This window comes from Oncorhynchus mykiss, chromosome 5 (assembly GCF_013265735.2).
Source record: "Oncorhynchus mykiss isolate Arlee chromosome 5, USDA_OmykA_1.1, whole genome shotgun sequence".
Taxonomy (NCBI): Eukaryota; Metazoa; Chordata; class Actinopteri; order Salmoniformes; family Salmonidae; genus Oncorhynchus; species Oncorhynchus mykiss.
In genome coordinates this window covers 60,208,801-60,229,658 of record NC_048569.1, presented here as the reverse complement: position 1 = coordinate 60,229,658, position 20,858 = coordinate 60,208,801, and the positions used below count along the sequence as shown (strand labels likewise).

Sequence of the window (20,858 nt, the reverse complement as noted above, 5' to 3'; positions counted from 1 at the left end):
CAATATAATTATAGAGATAAACTCAAAATACCAACATGTGAAAAATACCGTACTTTATTCATGTTTCAATGGAACCCACCAAAATCATTTATTGATTTAATAAAAAATCAATGTCCTCCAAATCAAGGTTTCACAATTAATGGCACCCTTAAATATTGTTGTAAATAACATCTACCAACATTAAACCAGGAATTATATTCCACTTATTTAAGTTTATCTAAGGAACTATATTGAGCCATTACATCACTTCCTTTTTCACTAGGGTATAAAAATGAGGTAACACACATGCAATATCCCTTTGTCATCCAACACCATGAAGAAAAGAAAAGAACTGGCAGTTCAAAAGGGACAGATGGTCGTAGACCTTCATAAATCTGGTAATGGCTACAAGAAGATCCACAAACTATTGAATATATGACTGAGCACTGTCAGGGCAATTATTCAAAATTTCAAAAGACATGCAACAGTTGAAATCCTCATGGGTAGAGAAGGCAAATGCATTTTGCCCCCCAGGATAGGGAGGAGGATCGTGAGAGAAGCAACAAAATTCCCAAGAATCACTGTGAAAGAATTGCAGGCCTAGGTGACGTCTTGGGGTCACCAGGTTTAAAAAAGTACCATCAGACGCCACCTCCACAACCACAGGTTCTTTGGAAGGGTTGCCAGAAGAAAGCCCTTAATGACCCCAAGACACAGACGCAAGCACTTGGAGTTTGCCAAACGTCATTTCAATTATGATTGGAAGAAGGTGCTCTGGTCAGATGAGACCAAATTTGAACGTTTTGGTCAGATACAGCATCGGCATGTTTGGCGTCGAAACAGAGATGCATACAAGGACAGGCACCTCATACCCACGGTGAAATATGGTGGTGGGTCAGTGATGTTTTGGGGCTGTTTTAATTCCAGAGCTCCAGAGGCACTGGTTAAGATTGATGGCATAATGAATTCCACCAAGTATCAGGCAATATTGGCTGACAATCTGGTTGCCTCTGCCAGAAGGCTGGGACTTGGCCGTATATGGACTTTCCAACAAGACAATGACCCAAAACAGACCTCAAGATCCACACAGAAATGGTTCTGTGACAACAAAATCAATGTTCTGCCATGGTCATCTCAGTCGCCGGTCCTCAATCCAATTGAAAACCTGTGGGCTGAGTTGAAGAGGGCAATTGATAAGCGCAAACCCAAGAATGTGAAGGATCTTGAAAGGATCTGCATAGAGGAATGGTCCAAAATCCCTCCAAATGTGTTCCTTAACCTTGTCAAACATTACAGGAAAATACCATGCTGTTATCCCTGCCAGAGGTGGTGGCACTAAGTACTAAATGAGGAGTGCCAATAATTATGAAACCTTGATTTTGGTGAAATGTATTTTCTATTAAATAATTGTATGATTTTGGTGGGTTCCATTGAAACATGAATAAAGTACAGTATTTCTCACATGTTGGTATTTTGAGTTTCTCTATAATTATATTGTTTCTATTTTTTAAAGTATTGTTTGTGCAGTGCCAGTAATTTTGGAGCCCACTGTAGATATATATATGGGGCAGAAATGTATTTAGTCAGCCACCAATTGTGCAAGTTCTCCCACTTAAAAAGCCTTTCCAGATCATGTCAAATCAATTGAATTTAGCACAGGTGGACACCAATCAAGTTGTAGAAACATCTCAAGGATGATCAATGGAAACAGGATGCACCTGAGCTCAATTTCAAGTCTCATAGCAAAGGATCTGAACAATTATGTAAATAAGGTATTCTGTTTGTTTGTTTTTAACACATTTCAAAAATATTTGTCAGTATTTGGGGGTATTGTGTGTAGTTTGCTGATGATTTTTATTTATTTAATACATTTTAGATTAAGGCTGTAACGTAATAAATGTGGAAAAAGTCAAGAGGTCTGAATACTTTCCGAAGGCACTGTACTTTCACTGTACATCACTGTACATCACTGTACTTTCACTGTACATCACTGTACTTTCACTGTACATCACTGTACTTTCCGAAGGCACTGTACATCACTGTACTTTCACTGTACATCACTGTACATCACTGTACTTTCCGAAGGCACTGTACATCACTGTACATCACTGTACATCACTGTACTTTCACTGTACATCACTGTACTTTCACTGTACATCACTGTACTTTCCGAAGGCACTGTACATCACTGTACTTTCACTGTACATCACTGTACTTTCACTGTACATCACTGTACTTTCCGAAGGCACTGTATGACATAACAATAATCACTTTAACGTGTGATTTCCTGGATTTCTGCGATGTTATTAATTGGCGACCCAGATTGGAGGGCTGACAGAGGAAGACCTGATTGTTGAACCGTGGAGGACTGAGAAAATACTACTGTCAGGCCTGGGCGACCTGTCGCTCCATCAAACACTCAGGGAGACAATGTGTGATTGGGTCACACCATTCTGCTGAGGCACCTATGGCCAATGAGAGTTGTTGGCTCTATAGATGGCATGGGTGGGGATGTTGGACTGGGGAGAGGGGGAGGGGGTTAAATGCCGGGCGTTGACCCATTGACAGAATTATTTCCAGACATCTGCCATGGGCTCCCTGAGCCTCAGAGATGAAGAGTTGGGCTCTCTCTCAACTATGCATGCGTGGGGAGACAAAAATAAGCAAACGCTCTACAAGTTTCTGGACCATGCAGCCAAACTCTTAAAAGAAAGGCATAGTTCTTTGCCAACTTAAATAACTAAACTCAATCTGTCTCACTGCAGTAGAGAAATACCCCGTACATAGTTTAAACAGCCTATTACACAGCCTAAACGTACTACATCCATCATAAAACCCATAGGTGGATTTCCTGTTTGGTTTACCTGAACATCAAACCAATTCAGGACTAAAAGTGTATTCCATAAAACGTGCACTGAGACGCTGCCATACTCAGCCACAGAGTAGGTCAGAACCCCCAGTCACCAGATATATATATTTTTTAGAGTTCATATTAAATCCTATAGGAGAACTTGGCCACATGAACACCCTGAATGTGCTAATTTAAAAAGTTAAAAGTTATGTCAAAGTAACAGTCATTTGCTAAAAGTAGCCACCCTTAGACGTCATCCGCGGTGGGCTTAAAGTCATGTAATCAACCCGGGCCAGGAGAAGACCTGGTGGGGGTGTTGCAAGCGTGGTCATGGAGGTATTTCCCAACACGGATTCTTTCCGCAAAATCCTCCATGGAGGGACTGAAATCAGTCTTCGATGCTGGATGAAATTCAACAGCTGTCCCTTTACAACACACATTTTAGGAGACACTCTTATCCAGAGTGACTTCATACATTTTTCATTATTTTTCTATTTTGTTCATACTAGTCCCCCATGGGTGTTGCAAGTGCCATGCTCTACCAAATGAGCTACACGGGACTGCAATATGAACAATGTGTGAAAGTACTCTGTGAGGGCTGCCCATCTTTTGAATCTTTTAGCAAAAATGATTTCACACATCTGGAATACATACACACTGTTGTTTTTGTTTTGTTTTTCCCCTACAAGCAGAACTAGAGACTTTGTCAATCTGCTTGCTTGCAGGGTGTTGGCGGGGATGTCTAAGTATGTTTTCATGAGTGAGCCTCTTAACTAATGATACGCAGAGCGGAAGGAGAGCTAGCAGGCTGAATGACAGAGCCCCAGCAAGCATGACAAATGCTCAATAGTTATCCCTCTCTCACACCAAGGTGGTGTGACTTCAAAAGAGAGGTCACGTGACCAGGGTTTACCATGGAGAGCTCACACACAGACACAGTCGGACACTCCTCTCTCTGATATTGTTTAACTTTGGCTTGTCTGCCAGGACTCTACACAGCATGGGGACCTGTCAGTACTGGCCTGCCCCCACCGCTCTATCTCCTCCCTGCACACAAACACACAGACTCACGCGTGGACACACACACTTCAAAAGACTCTTATCAAAGCCATTGGAGATAACCTCAATGCTTTATAACCCCATGGGTGGTAAAACGTCCTACCCGGGGCCTTCATAACATTGTTATGAGCTTGGTCTTCATGGAGTAAATGTATGTGACACACACCTCACGTACCATGACTTCCTGAGTGGTGCAGCGGTCTACGGCACTGCATCTCAGTGCTAGCGGTGTCACTACAGACCCTGGTTCGATTCCAGGCTGTATCACAACTGGCCGTGATTGGGAGTCCCATAGGGTGGTGCACAATTGGCCCAGTGTCGTCCGGGTTAGGGTTTGGCCAGGGTAGGCTGTCATCGTAAATAAGAGTTTGTTCTTAACTGACTTGCCTAGTTGGCTAAATAAATAAGAAGTCCTAATAATTAGTCAGACAGTCTGTTGATAAAAGTGATGTTAAACAGACTGTCTGGAGGGCTGTTCCTAAAGGCCTATTTACAAACAAACCTAGGCTGTCCCATGTCTGGGGACCAGGAATCCTTAATCCTTATCCAACCTCAAGTTCAGATGACAACCACAGGAAGTTAGTGTAGTACAAAAGAGCAACATTACCTCAGGCCCACATGCACTGATTGTACTGATATAACACATCGGTCTCCATCAGTTCTCGTGTGTTTCAATTAAATATTGCGTACTGTAACTTCCTTATACTGTATTTTGGCATGTATATAAAAGTACAGGACATTGCTTACAAGCAACATCAACAAAATGCAAAAAATGACAGTTTTACTACAGTTGTTTATTGGGGGGATACAAAAAGCTTGAGAAACCAGCAAGTTGTGCTTTGTGTGCGTAATATAGCTTTAGGGAGCAAACCTCTTTCCTGGAATTCATCTTACACTGAAACACACACACACACACACACACACACACAAGCACACGTTAAATAGGATGACGGCTCTTTCCAATGAGTGCCATCTGGCCAAACCTCTCTAGTAAGGCCCTCTCACAGGCCTACCCAGCTTAAAGGGTTCCCAGCCTTGGGAGGAAGGTCACCCGACACTGCTCCTCCTCCTCCCTCACATCATCTCAGGTTTTTATTTTCTTTGGCTGGAGCTCTGAGTGAGTCTCCACCTCCTCCTAACCCCCAGAGCTCCATAAGAGGACCCGTTACCCCCTGTCTGCTCTGAACAGCACAGGGCATGACTGGATCAGTGAACCATGGTAACCCCGGCCCACAGCCTGCTGGTTTAAAACTGGGTTAGGATAAAAGGAGAGATAGGGAACAATAGACAGCCATTAGTCTGGCCCTCGTGCAGGATCCTCTCTGTTTTCATCAATGCCATGGTCTGCTCTGGTCTGGTAAGGTGTCAGGCCATGGCATTGAGCGTTAGTCCATTTCATCTGACCATCATGTCATAAAATATGTCAGCTTGACCTTTGGTAGATGAGGTCATGGTCTTATTATAGGTTTATATTAATTTCCTCATTCCAAAAATGAGGAAGGGTGTATACATACGCATGTGACACAATGGCAGATATATTTTTCGTTTGTAATAGACCATATCATTTTGAGGACGCAACATAGCAATTGATATACACTTAAGAAGAACACATTAGATGTTCAACAATCCTCTTACCTATGTTGTCCTCATGGTAGATGATTGAGTGGTGTTGTGAGGGGTCGCTGGTGTATCTGTGGATGGGCTCTACATGATATTGGCTGTAAGGACGGAACCCTCAAACTGGCCCTGGATGACAGAGCCGTGGCAGGAGGAACCCCTCTCATCTGGTAAGAGACAGACAGGTGGGAGTTAGTGAGAGATGGAGTGGGGAGAGAGATAGAGAAAGGCAGGCAGATTGTATTTTTGAGGGGAGGCAGGCTACAGTATGTTGGATTATGATGCCACGAGTCCCTGAAATGTCATACCTTCAAGTTCTTCAGAATATAGATGGAAGAGATCCGCTGTACTGGATCTGTTTTCAGAGAGCAAAATCAAGCAAAACACAGCTTCAACATCGCATGAAGGCCTTCGCATCAATGTCCCACTGGGCACACACCGGTTTAAGCACTGTTGTACCCATGTCATTTCAATGAAATTAAGTTGAACTAATGTGGAATAGATGTTGAATTGATGTCTGTGCCCAGTGGGGAAGGCCTATGTGTTTGTTGGTCAAAGCATTCCACAGAGGACAAGCTTAAGCAGATCTCCTGTCTTAACTGACAGTTCCAAGCTAATGGGAGGCCAATGATTATTATTCTGACATTTCACATTCTTAAAATAAAGTGGTGATCCTAACTGACCTAAGACAGGGAATTTTTACTAAGATTAAATGTCAGGAATTGTGAAAAACTGAGTTTAAATTTATTTGGCTAAGGTGTATGTAAACTTCCGACTTCAACTGTATATGCCAATTATGTGATGGTCCGACCGCATTCTGTCCCCTATCAACACTTGTTTTACTTTTGGTGCCAGAGAGAATGACATAAGAAAGTAATCAAGATGGCTAGCTTGGGGAAGGCACTTTCCTGTTTCAGCATGACAATGCCCCCGTGCATGAAGTGAGGTCCATACACAAATGGTTTGCCGAGATCGGTGTGGAAGAACTTGACTGGCCTGCACAGAGCCCTGACCTCAACCCCATCCAACAGCTTTGGGAGGAATTGGAACGCAGACTGCGAGCCGGGCCTAATCACCCAACATCAGTGCCCAACCTAACTAATGCTCTTGTGGCTGAATGGAAGCAAGTCCCCGTAGCAATGTTCCAACATATAGTGGAAAGCCTTCCCAGACAAGTGGTAATGTGGTAATAGTGGTAATAACAGAGGTCATGAAGTAAATTGTGGAAGTAAATTGTGGTTGAAATGGTCACACTAACATGAATTAGGGTGAGAAGTTATCTTTACTTAGTTGTATTAGATCATGATATGCTGGAAACTTCTATTGGACACAGCGTGTGATACAGAGATGTGAAGTGTCTGATCATAGGTACATGTCATGCTATTTGTGACATGACTTCATTAACACTTCCCCCAAAAAGGAAAAGAGGATCCACCCAACATCCAATCTATTTGGAGAATGTTTTATAATAGACCATTTATATATTTTGGGGAGCAATGTAGAACGCATATCAAAGTATTCTCACCAGACTAATAAAAGGGAAGTAACTATAGGGAAGACTAATATAAAGGAAGTAAAAAACCTGTACTGTAGTGTTTTCAACGATCTCCTTTTACTTGCAAATATACTCATTCAAGGAACAAATGTGGACATTTTAAGTTTGGGAAACTGCAATAGAGACATTCCCATCCCTAGCGGATCAAGGCAACCCATTGACTTGACTGAACTATGGTGCACTCTCAGTGTTCGCATTAAGTGTCAAATCCAGTGTCAAAGCCAGGTTCCTATATAAAGCCAGGTTCCTATATAAAGCCAGTGTCAAAACCAGGATCCTATATAAAGCCAGTGGCACAGCCAGGTTCCTATATAAAGCCAGTGTCACAGCCAGGTTCCTATATAAAGCCAGTGTCAAAGCCAGGTTTTTATATAAAGCCAGGTTCCTATATAAAGCCCATGTCAAAGCCAAGGTTCCTATATAAAGCCAGTGTCAAAGCCAGGTTCCTATATAAAGCCCATGTCAAAGCCAGGTTCCTATATAAGGCGGATAAGGCGGCAGGTAGCCTAGTGGCAGTGGCGTTGCGTGTGTAAAATCACCAGGGAAGCCAAGCCAGGAAAAAAAGCCATATTACAACCTGTGTGATAATTGCGTTGTTTGCTCTATAACCTGTTAGTTCATATGCCTTGACACCGTCATATATAGGCCTAAGGCAGAGACAATAAGAAGACACAGAGGCAGAATAAATTCAACCACAGCTTTGTTTCAGTTCAAAACCGGAGAGCAACATCTGTCCAGTGAAGTCCACAAAACATAGTCACATGAACAACAGCATGGTCAAGCAAGTTAATATTTCCGACATTTTCAGACTACTAAACAGCTATTGATTTAGAACCACGGCGTTACTGCAAGTCGCAAAGAAAACAGGCGTTGCCTCCACTATTCCAGCACCATTTCAACTTCAACATTTCAACCATATCTAATCACCTATGCTTAGTCTAATACAGTGACAACTAAAAGATACCACAAACTATTATGTCCAATCGATGTAAGCTAAATATGATGTGACTGTCCATAGTACTGATTTTTTGTTGTTGTATGTGTGTGTGTGTGTGTGTGTGTGTGTGTGTGTGTGTGTGTGTGTGTGTGTGTGTGTGTGTGTGTGTGTGTGTGTGTGTGTGTGTGTGTGTGCGTGCAAGTAGAAAACATTGTAGAAAAACATGATGACTTACCCTACTTGTAGAGAAACTCCAATGCCACTCTACTCTTTCCTGTTGCTCAAACGGTCTATGTCTGTCATACAGTACACACTTTTAGTTGTGTTGTCCTAGGCTACCTGACTAAAATGCTTGCTCGCTAGCCTAACTTCCTTTCATGGGCAACGATACGCCAGGCCAGTTAGTTCAAATTAACCAACTACATCTAGCTAAATGTTGAACTTCTATCCTCTCAGGCCAGGGGCACAATGTCTGAATTTATGGTTGGATCAGAATCATCGTTATAATAATTGGCCAATACAGAGGATTAGGTAAAACCACAAGTCCAAATCCTTATCTCCATCCATGGATCATTTAGGAAAGGGACAATTTTAGCTAGATACAGTGGGGCAAAAAGTATTTAGTCAGCCACCAATTGTGCAAGTTCTCCCACTTAAAAAGATGAGAGAGGCCTGTAATTTTCATCATAGGTACACTTCAACTATGACAGACAAAATGAGAAGGAAAAAAAATCAGAAAATCACATTGTAGGATTTTTTATGAATTTATTTGCAAATTATGGTGGAAAATAAGTAGTTGGTCAATAACAAAAGTTTATCTCAATACTTTGTTATATACCCTTTGTTGGCAATGACAGAGCTCAAACGTTTTCTGTAAGTCTTCACAAGGTTTTCACTTATAACTTGTCCTTCTGGTTAAAAAGTGGGTAAAACAAAGCGCGAATTAAAGGATGAATCTCTGAGCATCGTAGCACCATTAGGTGCAAAAACTCAATGTACCCAGTTGTGGCCCACTTGTAGGAAGCGAACCATTCGATTTCGTACCTACGTTATATCGGGGAGGGGGTGACCTCGGTCTCAACATAGACTTCGATCTGAAGCCATTCTTGTGATTTTGCTATTCATTGTAAATGTTTGTTGGCCATTGTAGCCAAATTGTATCTGTGGTCGTATGTTATCCATTCATGTTTTTTGTATGTTCTATTTATATCTGTAAATTAACCAATGATATCAAGACACACGGTCATGATTACAGACACCTGTGTGTGTCCTTTGACACTATATAAACAAGTGACCCGCAGTGTTTGTCATTATACCCTGATGAAGACAGCTTGTCTGTCGAAACGTTGGTTATTCAATTATTGCGTCTGAGCTCCTAGAGTGTGCAGCTCTCCTTTTATTTTTCAAGTGTTCTACTCCGTTGGCCAGCACCTCGACTAAACAGGTGTTCTACTCCGTTGGCCAGCACCTCGCCTAAACAAGTGTTCTACTCCGTTGGCCAACACCTCGACTAAACAGGTGTTCTACTCCGTTGGCCAACACCTCGACTAAACAGGTGTTCTACTCCGTTGGCCAGCACCTCGCCTAAACAGGTGTTCTACTCCGTTGGCCAGCACCTCGCCTAAACAAGTGTTCTACTCCGTTGGCCAACACCTCGACTAAACAGGTGTTCTACTCCGTTGGCCAGCACCTCGCCTAAACAGGTGTTCTACTCCGCTGGCCAGCACCTCGCCTAAACAGGTGTGTGTTTCTTTCGCCTCCAGGGACACTGAGAGGAACTAATCATGACAGAACACAATATAGGCCAGACAATGTAATGTGTCTTAGACTGAAATGGAGACGCAAAACCTAATTTGACTTCTTGTTTGATCTGGTTTACCTCCAGAGAAACACAGCTGTCACAAGTAGAGGTGTTCTGAGCTTCAGCCACTCTCATTTAGGTTAATATTTTGCTCTTCGGGGCTGTAACTGATCTCTCCAGCTGCTCTTCTACTTTATGACTGCCTCCCCCAAACCTCCTGCCTTAAACTGATTGGCCAGGGTTGGACAGCCTGATCTGAAATATGACATCACCCACAAAATCCAGCCCACATGGAACCACACTCCACACAAGGTTACTTTAGGACATTGGGGTGGGTTGAAACACTACCTCTCCCCATGGAATAGGATGTGATCTTAATATTTAATGAGATCTCTAAAGTTGTAAATGTACCCATCTAGTCCGGTTCGGAGTCTTTAGCCAGCCCTGGGACAGGCCCAGATATAGAGCTCTTTCCTTTCCTTTCTGCTCCCTGCACACTCAGCCTTTAGCTCTCGTCCCACAGGGGCAATATGTTTTAAACATGGGAATAAATTGTTCAAACTAGGTTCAAACTGCACCATATCGGCAAAAACATTTATAGCGGGTTTTTTTTAACCCAATTTTGTGATTTTACATGCGATATAGATTAAAACATTTGGGTTAACGGATGGAATCATAGAAATATATTATTTATATTAAGAAGCAAAGTGGAAAGAATCCTCATTCATGATTGGAACAATCTGTTGAACACATCTGCCCTAACAGTATAGCGAAGTAACTGTGACATGGGGCAGGGATTTGTGTGTAGGAAGCAGGCGCAAGAGGAGAGAGGGAGAGAGACGACAAACAGGGTCAATTCTAAAAACGGAAGTTACACGCACCTGAGTGGCGTTTCAAAGATGTTGCATGCGATATGATCTCTTGCGATATGGATATTGCAAATGTCAATATTTAGCGATTAGGATGTGAATTTGATGAGTTGTTCAGCACTACTTCAAACCAACTTTTACTAGCCTTTTTGGTTGCCAGTGACACTAAGTTAAACCAACATTACATGTGACATCCAAGCTGACCCTACAAGTGAGCGGTATTCAGACTCAGACAAAGGATTGCAAGTTATTAGGTTAAGACTGTGCCCTGGCTGGATTATTTTGTTGTCCCTGGGTTTATGGGAATTATTATTACAGAAATGTTGTAGACATGTGAGACATGTAAGGTCTCACATACATGAGAAATACACATTTCAAAGCACTTGGATCATAACAAGTACAGAGGCTAATTTCATGATTCATTTCATTCATTGTGTTCTGTAGAAAGTTCAAATTTCATGTTTGGGTGCGAGGAAGGTCCACTCCATGACTTGCATAGACTACCTTTTGCAAAACATTGAATACAAATATCATCAGTAAATACAAAATGCACTGTTTTGCTCACAGAATATTAACACATTGTCTTCATCAGAAGAGAAATGTCTGCAATTGTGTTCACCGTGTCCGGCAATCAGTATATACTACTGCACAATATTCTAAACTATCCCATCAGTGTCATACCATGTACAATATATGGAAATATCTGGAGAATGGGGACTGTCGGATTGTTGTGATTTTTACAAAATTGCAGACATGCAGAGAAATAAGTTGGGTTACTTATACGTAACTTTGGGTTACTCCTAGGTCATCATCTCCAACAACGTGAACTTCCAATATAGAACATTGTTTTGGTGTGGATTGAGGCCTATATAGTATTATCAGTTGTTTTCCTCCATTGTATTCACCTTTATTTATTTCTACTGTAGATTGTTTTTCTGGACCCCAATGAAAAGTCTACAAAACTACAAGCAAACCAATTTGATTGTGATGATACAAACATGGCATTCTTCACATTTGGTTCACATTCCTTTCAATTACAGTAATATGTCTTTATTAACCTAAATTCAATGGAGCTGGACTGTGGCCACTGAATATGCATGCATGGTCTGACTACCTGATTAGTGTGTATGTCTTTGTGAAAGTCTGATGGGAAGTAGATGGTTGACATGTAGGTGAGTGTTCTGATCAGAGACCCTCTGTCCAACTTCTGCACCATGCAATGGCTATAGTTTCCTATGGTATACAAACACTGATCACCCATGTTAAAAACGTATTATGGCTGGGGGCAGTATTGAGTAGCTTGGATGAATAAGGTGCCCAGAGTAAATTGCCTGCTACTCAGTCCCAGTTGCTAATATATGCATATTATTAGTATATTTGGATAGAAAACACTCTGAAGTTTGAATGATGTCTGTGAGTATAACAGAACACATATGGCAGGCAAAAACCTGAGAAAAAATCCAACCAGGAAGTGGGAAATCTGAGGTTGGTCGTTTTTCAACTCATTCTCTATTGAAGATACAGTGTGATATTGGTCATGTTGCACTTCCTAAGGCTTCCACTAGATGTCAACAGTCTTTAGAACCTTGTTTGATGCTTCTACTGTTAAGTGGGGGGGAATGAGAGGGGAATGAGTCTGCCAGAATGCCTTGAGCTCGTGACGCTCGTTCACGTGAGAGCGAGCTCTGTTCCGTCGCATTTCTACAGACAAAGGAATTCTCCGGTTGGAACATTATTGAAGATTTATGTTAAAAACATCCTAAAGATTGATTCTATACTTCGTTTGACATGTTTCTACGGACTGTAATGGAACTTTTGGACTTTTCGTCTGCTCGTGCGTCATGAAGTTAGATTACTGGGCTGAACGTGCTAACAACAAGGAGGAATTTGGACATAAATGATGGACATTATCGAACAAAACAAACATTTATTGTGGAATTGGGATGAAGATCCACACACACACACGCACACACACACACACACACACACAACACCACTGCTATAGCTCTCGCTACATGTGTTCCTCGATCGGACAAGATCTTAAAAGGCTTTCCTCTGCAAGCAATGATTCGTCTCAACGCCGTCAGGAACAAATCGGTATCCATGTTCATCAGTAGATCCACATATACAGCCTGGGTGGTCATGCACTTAAAGATGATGCACCATCTATTTTAATTTATTTGTCCAATCTTGATAACATACGGTCCAAAGCAGTCCACACCTGTAGAAAATAATGTAGGCTTGTAGACTGGCTTCGGCACTTCCTGTATTTGGCGCAACCAAGCTGGAAGCGATGGATACCTGCCCTCCCCCTCAGAATCCAGAACCCTTTACATACAACCGCAAACACTCTCTCTTGGCCCGGATGTCGTCGTCACCAGACGACTGCCCAGAGGGTCTGGCTGAGACAGTGTCTTCCCATGTGTGATATCGTCAGCTGGTTTGCTCTCCGTGTCCACGTAACAACAGGCCTGTGGATCCGTGAGCTCCTGTATGTCTGTGACTCTTGTTCCAACAAATACTTTGTACCTGCAGGAGTCTGACTGGAGCCAAGTTAAGACAGTTGTAGAATCCCACCAGTATATGAAGTCACGGATCTCCAGGGTGAGTCCTCTTCTGAGGACCACGGTCAGCAGGGCACCGGTGAGTGAAGCGCAGAGCTCAAGTCTTGGCATCGACTGTTGTTGTTTCAGAGCCACTCTTGATATTGCTGCAAGGACTGCCACTTGGATCCGTTAATTGGTGTCTTAAATGTAGAGGTATAAGACGGCACCTTACGCACACTCTGAGGCATCACTGAAAACATGGACACTTCTTGTGCTGGTTGGGAGGTCCATGTCGGTGCTGACTTAACACCTTGGCAGTGTGACCTGAGGCAGCTGTGGAAGTTTGTTCTCCCAAGTAAGCAACGCTTGGAGAAGATATTCAGGTAGGTCTGGGTCATCCCACCCTCTTTTCTTGTCCCAAAGCCTCTGGACCACGACCTTGGCCCTTCTGGTGTATGGGATGATGAAGCCGAGTGGATTCTACTGGCTGGCAAGGATCGATATATGTTGTGTATGGTGGGCTCAGCGTTCTTTATTTGACCTTGCTTGTAGCCAAGAGTGTCAGACAGACATTACCATCATAGTCCAAGGGTAAGCTCTTGGGGTTCCACGCCATCCTGGGGGAACTAGAGTGCACTGCTGTCTGACCTGGACTCTTGAGGTAGGTGTCTGATGACTCCTGGAAGGTTGCTGGCCCACTGGCGTAGGTTGAAACCGCCCTCAGCAAGGAGGTGCTTCAGCTTGTCCACCTGATTCTTGGCTATCCGCAGAGGGGAGGCTTGGTAGACAGTTTTTGTTTACATAGAAACAATGTTCTAGAGAGAGTGCACATCTTCCACGGGCTCGCTATGGTCGAACACATACTTCTGAAGGGTGAATGTGGCGCAGTAGGGACTACATGTCCTCCCAAAGGGAAGCCACTGCCACTCGTAGACATCAGGATGATCATCGTAGTACAGGTCTCGCCACAGAAACCGGAGAGGAGGCTGGTCTTCGGGTAGCAGGCAGACTTGATGGAACATACCTTTGATGTTGCTTCTGATGGCCACAGAGTGTTACCAGACGCGCTGAAGGACTCCTCTAATTCAAGCTCTTGCCTCTGTAGTTGATAGACCAGTTGAATACGACTCTGTTCTTCCCACTGATAGGAATGTACCAACCTTGGCACTCTGACTGCCGGTAAGGGTACCTTCTTGATGTGGCCGGACTCCACCAAGTTGTCAACCTCTGTGTTGTACACTGCTGCATTCTCTGGATCTTTTGACAGATGCTTCTCTGTCCCTCGCAGATGAGCCAGTACCTCCTTCGGAGCTTCTAAGTGAGAAATGTTCTTCTTCCACAAGAGGGGAGTGGCGTACCTTTGAACCCTGTCTTTGTAGCACTCGTGCTAGCGTTCTTGGTAGCGGTAGTGCTAGCGTTGACGTCATGGAGAATTTCAAGATGTTTCTTCTTACACATCTTGCGCTTTGCCTTGGGAGTACACTTGGTGCTTCCAACAACTGTGATTTATCTTGATCCAGGATTCGATCTGTTCTTTGGAATGGAGCTGGGAGTTTGTGCACTGATTCATTTGGTGCTTTATGGTATTACAGAATGGGCAATATTTCCTTGGCCTCTCTCATGACCTTTCTCTGCTCACCTCCGTGGAAGATGGTGGTGGTCTTGGGGGAAGACTTGTCTTTACGCTGATCTTGGCGTGAGCCAGGCTGGTCCCTGCCTTGGTCGCTGCTGAACTGCATGCCAGGAGGGTTGGAATGGGTGTCTTGATCGTGTTCAACCATCTCTTGAAGCTGGCTCTTAGGTCATGTGGCAGCTTAGCTAAGAGGCGGGAGAAGTATTGAGCCGCACCTCAGTTCCGTTCATCCATTGCTCCCTAGCTGTTCCAGCATGCCAACCAAGGCACTCAGCCTCAGAGCAAATGCCTTGATTTCACCACTCTAGATGTTGGGGCCGTTCATTAACCCTGTCATAATTGGTCGGGCTGGCCATACAGTTCTATGAGGGACTCCATGGTGTAGCTGTACAGTATGGGTTCCTGCTGTTGCTGTAGGAGTCTGCAATGAGCAAAGCCTCTTCCAAATTCAGGTGGTCCACCAGTACCTGATACTTGAAGCGCTCTGTTGCATCTACAGGAAGCACATTGTTGAGGGCAACCTTCAAGCTTGCAAAATCCTGTGGATCTTCATTGACAAAGTTAGGGATGGTAGGTGTTGGTTCACAGTAGGTGCGCTCCCGGCTGAACGGAGAAATTGTGTGGTAGCGGACATGTGAGTGCCAGCAGTGAGGGCTGACGGTGACAATCATGTGAGGGTCTGACAGCAACAGTCAGGTTGCAGGTAGGCTGATAGCGATCTCGTGAAGTCGGCCCTCTAAGTGGCACTGTAGGGCTACGAGTACTGCAATGAGAAGACGACCTGTCTCGATGGTGCAATGGCTCACGATGGAGAGGGTTTAATGGAGTAGGTGATGATGATGATGATGACTGGTCTGGGTTGGGGAGCTCTCTGATCCTGAGTTCTTCAATGAGCTGATTTATCTTATCACGTTTGTGACCGCAGTGTGTCCTCTTTGGTTGTTACCAGCTGTGACCGCTCAAGTTGGCATTGATCTTTAATGATCTCTAGTCGAGATACACCTGCTGTGGGGGGCCAGTGAGATGGCAACCGATGAAGATGCGGGTCAGCCTGGGTGCTGACTTGAACTGCTGGATACTCATTGAAGCAGATGAAGTTTGCTCTTCCAATAGCGCCATCATCTCATGTGTCAACTTCTCACATTCCTCTCCAATTAGCTGCAGGCACGTTGCGAGTGTTCTGGAAGAACAGGGAACTTCTCTCATCTCGCGCAGAAAGGTAGCTGGTGCTTGTCTGGTTATGTGAGGAAATAATTCATTCCACAGCCTCCTCTTGGTCTCACTCGTTGGAGTGGTGTGTTGTTTGTGTGTTGTTGTGCGTGCCTTGTCGATTAGACAATGTGGGGGGTGAGTCTGGCGGCTGGGACAAACCACAACTTGTGGAGGATCTTCTCTGGTGACTGGCATCCTTGGGCTGTGGCAGTTACTGCATCCGGCTCCTAAGGACCATGAAAATATACACTGAGTATACCAAACATTAGGAACACCTTCCTAATATTGAGTTGCACCCCCCCCCCCCTCCATTTTGCCCTCCGAACAGCCTCAATTTGTCAGGGCATGGACTCTACAATGTGTCGAAAGCTTTCCACAGGGATGCTGGCCAATGTTGACTCCAATGTTTCCCACAGTTGTGTCAAGTTTTCTGGATGTCTTTTGGGTGGTGGACAATTCTCGATACACACAGGAAACTGTTGAGTGTGAAAAACCCAGCAGTTGTGCAGATCTTGACACAAACCGGTGCGCCTGGCACCTACTACCATACCCCGTTCAAAGGCACTTACATTTTTGGCCTTGCCCATTCACCCTCTGAATGGCACAAATACATAATCCATGTCTCAAGGCTTAAACATCCTTATTTAACCTGTCTCCTCCCCTTAATTTACACTGATTGAAGTGGATTTCACAAGTGACATCAATAAGGGATCATAGCTTCCACCTGCATTCATCTGGTCAGTCCATGGCATGGAAAGAGCAGGTGTCCTTAATGTTTTGTACACCCGGTGTATGTTTTTTTATAGGAATTCGAAGGACCAAAAATAAATAAGGATAGAAAACTTAGGTGCTGGGTTAAGCAACCACCAATGTGTCGGTCCAGAACATGAGGAAGCATTGCTTCCAGTTCAAGGTTTTTAATGCACACACATACAACACCACTATCTCTGATACTAAATGTGGTTCTGTATATAGCACAATTTGGGAAAATATGCCTATTTACATGTCAACAAACTAAACAGTCTTTGTGGACCCAAACACATGCTAGATGCACAAATAATGTATAAATATCTATGTATTATTATGCCTAGCACCACAGAGAAATGCTAACAAATGCTAATCACAAATAAGCATGCTAAATAGTAATGCATTTGGATTGCAATACTAATGCTAACATTAATGATAGCAGGAGTATGCATATGGTACATATTTATAACAGACACTATTTAGCTCCAAAAAACAAGACATAAAGATGTAGGCACTTACATTTAGCTGCACACACAATCAAACATCAGAAAAAAAATATTCCCCAGGAGGTAGAATGAGCAGGAGGGGTAAAAAAAAAGAGTTGGTCATCAGGATGGAAAACTACTGACTGAATAAGGCCCTGCCTGGTGGGGTCCTACCCTAACTCCTGTGAATAGAGACTACTGACTGGCTAATAAAATAATGATGATTGGCATGACCTTATTCCAATAAGAAAACTAAAATAATTTGGGGGTCTTGAATAGGAGATGAGCTGACTGTTTTTACAGTTACTGATCTTGGAACTCGTTGGAGGTTTTATAGACAGAGGGTGTATGTCAATTCTTTGGGTTTGTGTACAAATGTACCATAGCTGTACCATGGCTGTGCTTAGCTCTTGGAATCAATTCAAAAAGTGCCAATCTGTCTGCACACTCCAAGAAACACACAGTGCATGTAGTCAGGGACCATTCCATTGATCAAATCAAACTTTGGTAAACCTAAAATGGCAAATGAGTCCTTTATGCGCAATAGTCTGCCCTTATGTCGCAGCTATTTCTCCTAACTTCACAGTGGTTCTGTTGTTCGGTTTCTCATCTAAACATTCCAATTCCCTTGTGTGTTGCAGCCCAGGGTGAAGGCATAGTCCACAACCATAATCTCCATGAAATAGTTTGAAGTTCTGTAGTAATGGTCTTGCTAATGCATCACAAACACAACATAATGTGTGCACCTTCTGTCACGTTGACTGTCTTCAAACTCCCTGTCATAAATGAGCCAAGGCGCAGCGTGCATGTAATTCCACATCTTTAATAGGAGTGAAACCTTCACAAAAAAAAAACAGGTAAACAGAAACCGCCCGTGATGCAACCGTGGCGCACACAAACACTCACAGAAAATAAATAATTACCCACAAACACAGGTGGGAAAAAAGCTGCCTAAGTATGATTCCCAATCAGAGACAACGATAGACAGCTGCCTCTGATTGGGAACCTTACCCGGCCAACAAAGAAACAGACAAACTAGAATGCCCACCCAAATCACACCCTGACCAAACCAAATAGAGAAATAAAAAGGCTCTCTAAGGTCAGGGCGTAACACCTTCACGTGTCTCCATGACTGTTCACTGGGATGCTGCCACTCAAAGCAAGTCTGTAAAAGAGTGGCACATTCCTCCACAAAAGGTCACATCTGGCTTTTTGGATCCAAACCACAAGTCGCACAAAAGCACATGCTTATCTTTACTTTCTGGGAGTGTCTTAATGACAACACAGTACTGGCGAAATACTGAATTTGGAGGACTGAACGACTGGTACACAATCACAATTAAATGTAAGGGACAAGACATCATCATCACAGTTTGCCTTCAAGGGCTGATGTAAAGTGCCATCCTCTATGTCACGTATTACATGTCTGTGTCATGACGTTGGCCTGGGGGTAGGTTTATGACAGTCATAAATACCTCTCCCCCTTTTTCCTCTCTCTACCCTACTGATGTTATATTTGAACACCCCTTGGTTAACATAGAGATTCTGGGAACATCAGAAGGTGAGGGGAAATTAACTATATTCTGGTAATCCGACCAATTGAACATATGCAGTGGTACTTAATGAATATGATGTCAGTTCGGTTGTCATCTCAGACATTCTCATCAATTAATAAGATGACAAACTCTACAGTGTAAAGTCTACACATCAGAGTTATCAGATTCACATGGAATTGTTGTTCAATTTAAATGTTTGAATATGAAAATATTCTTGATGGGATGAAATGTGATTTTAGCTTCTAAAATGTGAGAATTGGGTTTTCATGAGTGTATTAGGCCCGACTCAGTGGCCTGCCCACGTGAAGAGTCATAGGTTGAAAACTATGAAACACACCCCTTTTCTCCCTCCACTATAAAAGCCCTTGACGAAAATGTAACCTCCTGTTCCGATGATGTGAGGACGACGGTCCGATGTCAGAATGGTTCAGATAATAACTACAGAACAAAGCCAACATCAGTGTGAGCTTTGGTTGCGAATGGTATAAACTTTGAACTCTTATTCACTACAGAAGGGATACCTCCTAGCCGTTGAGTTAGCAACAGCAGCTGCAAACGAGGGTTAGGAAGGAACAGACAGAGTATCCTGTCTATCACACAACGACATTACTACAACGTATCCAATTGACCACCAGAGACATTCTTCAAAGGACAAAGGACTCGGTTTGGCAACACGGCCTTCCATCTACCACCAACCTACCGAAGCACAGCTCAGAGTATTTAAAATGTATTGCATTTTCCTTTTCCAAATGGGCTGTAATTTAGAATGCATAAAATACTGTATTTACGATATCACAGCTTCTTCCTTTGGTCCTCAGTCTTCCCGCTCTTTCACTCAAACCCAGCCCTTTTCTTTTGTGTAACCAGCTGTCATATCTGTTCCGCCCGCTAGGGACGTTTTCCTTTATGACGTCATTTGTAATCAAGGTATAATTAATTCTTTGTATATGTAATTCTGTGTGGTTAGGTATTTAGTAAATAAATAATTAAACCCAATTTTGAATTGCTGATTCAACTTGTTAGCCGGGGTTCGTGAAGATAACCAAGAATTTACAACTTTCAGATGAGACTGAATTAAGCTGACGATTAATATGGACTGCTATTGATGTAAAATATTACTAGGTCTTTAAGAGTATATTCGGAAGATAACAGCTCTATAAATATTATTTTGTGGTGCCCCAACTCTCTAGTTAATTACATTTACATGGTTAGCTCAATCAGGTAATATTAATTACGGAGAAATTATTTTATAGAATAGCATGTCATATCACTTAATCCGGCATAGTCAAAGACACGACCACTGTCATCAGCACGTAAACATACTGTAGATCATGTATACCCTGATTGTCAAGAAGAAATTTCAGTTGATCCTTCAATGGGACATTGATAAAGAAATGTCCTTCCTCTAAACTGTCTTTCACTGTTACAGATGAGGAACAGGACACACGTGAGTGTTTCTACTTTAGTTTGTGAATTGCCAAGGTACTGTTTACATTCTCTGCAGTAATGATGACGTTCATGTTGATCTACAATACCAGCTAGTGGTTTCTCAAAAACATACATGCTTGCTGGACCTGCACTTGTCCCAGCTGAATGTAACCGTAGAAGTGTCAGCAGGTCTTCCACCAACACACCAGTAGCGTCGTGTCTGAAAGCAAAGTAGAGAATCAAGATGCGACTTCGGTCTTCTGTAAGTCCATATGAGTGGGCATCCCAGTATCCTCTGTTTCTTGTGGGACCTTGTCCTACAAGTGGTAGGAAACAATATTAGAAGTTTAATTATGTAGGTACAGTTTGATTTTAGTTTTCCATTACTGCATTATAACCTTGCCCTGGTCTACTGTACTTTGCACAAAAGAGAAAGAAAGCCACAACACACATGATAGAAACAAAAATTAGAATGGAGAGAGAGAGGGAGGGGAAGTGTGTTTACAGTGGTGTGCATTTTGTCATTACTTTTTCTACATCTTAAGTTAAATAAGTCAGTTCACTTTGATTAATTAATGTCAAA

At 43.0% G+C, this 20,858-nt stretch overlaps 1 long non-coding RNA gene across 1 annotated transcript in view; it reads right to left on the bottom strand.

The window, feature by feature from the left end:
* LOC118964531 overlaps window positions 1-5,862 on the bottom strand; it is a 44,051-nt gene extending 38,189 nt beyond the window's left edge. The window contains exons 1-2 of the long non-coding RNA XR_005051588.1: window positions 5,815-5,862; window positions 5,525-5,673 (exon numbers count right to left, since the gene is read on the bottom strand). This is a non-coding gene — a long non-coding RNA (uncharacterized LOC118964531). The remainder of the gene's footprint in view (window positions 1-5,524; window positions 5,674-5,814) is intronic.
* Window positions 5,863-20,858: the final 14,996 nt, after the last annotated feature.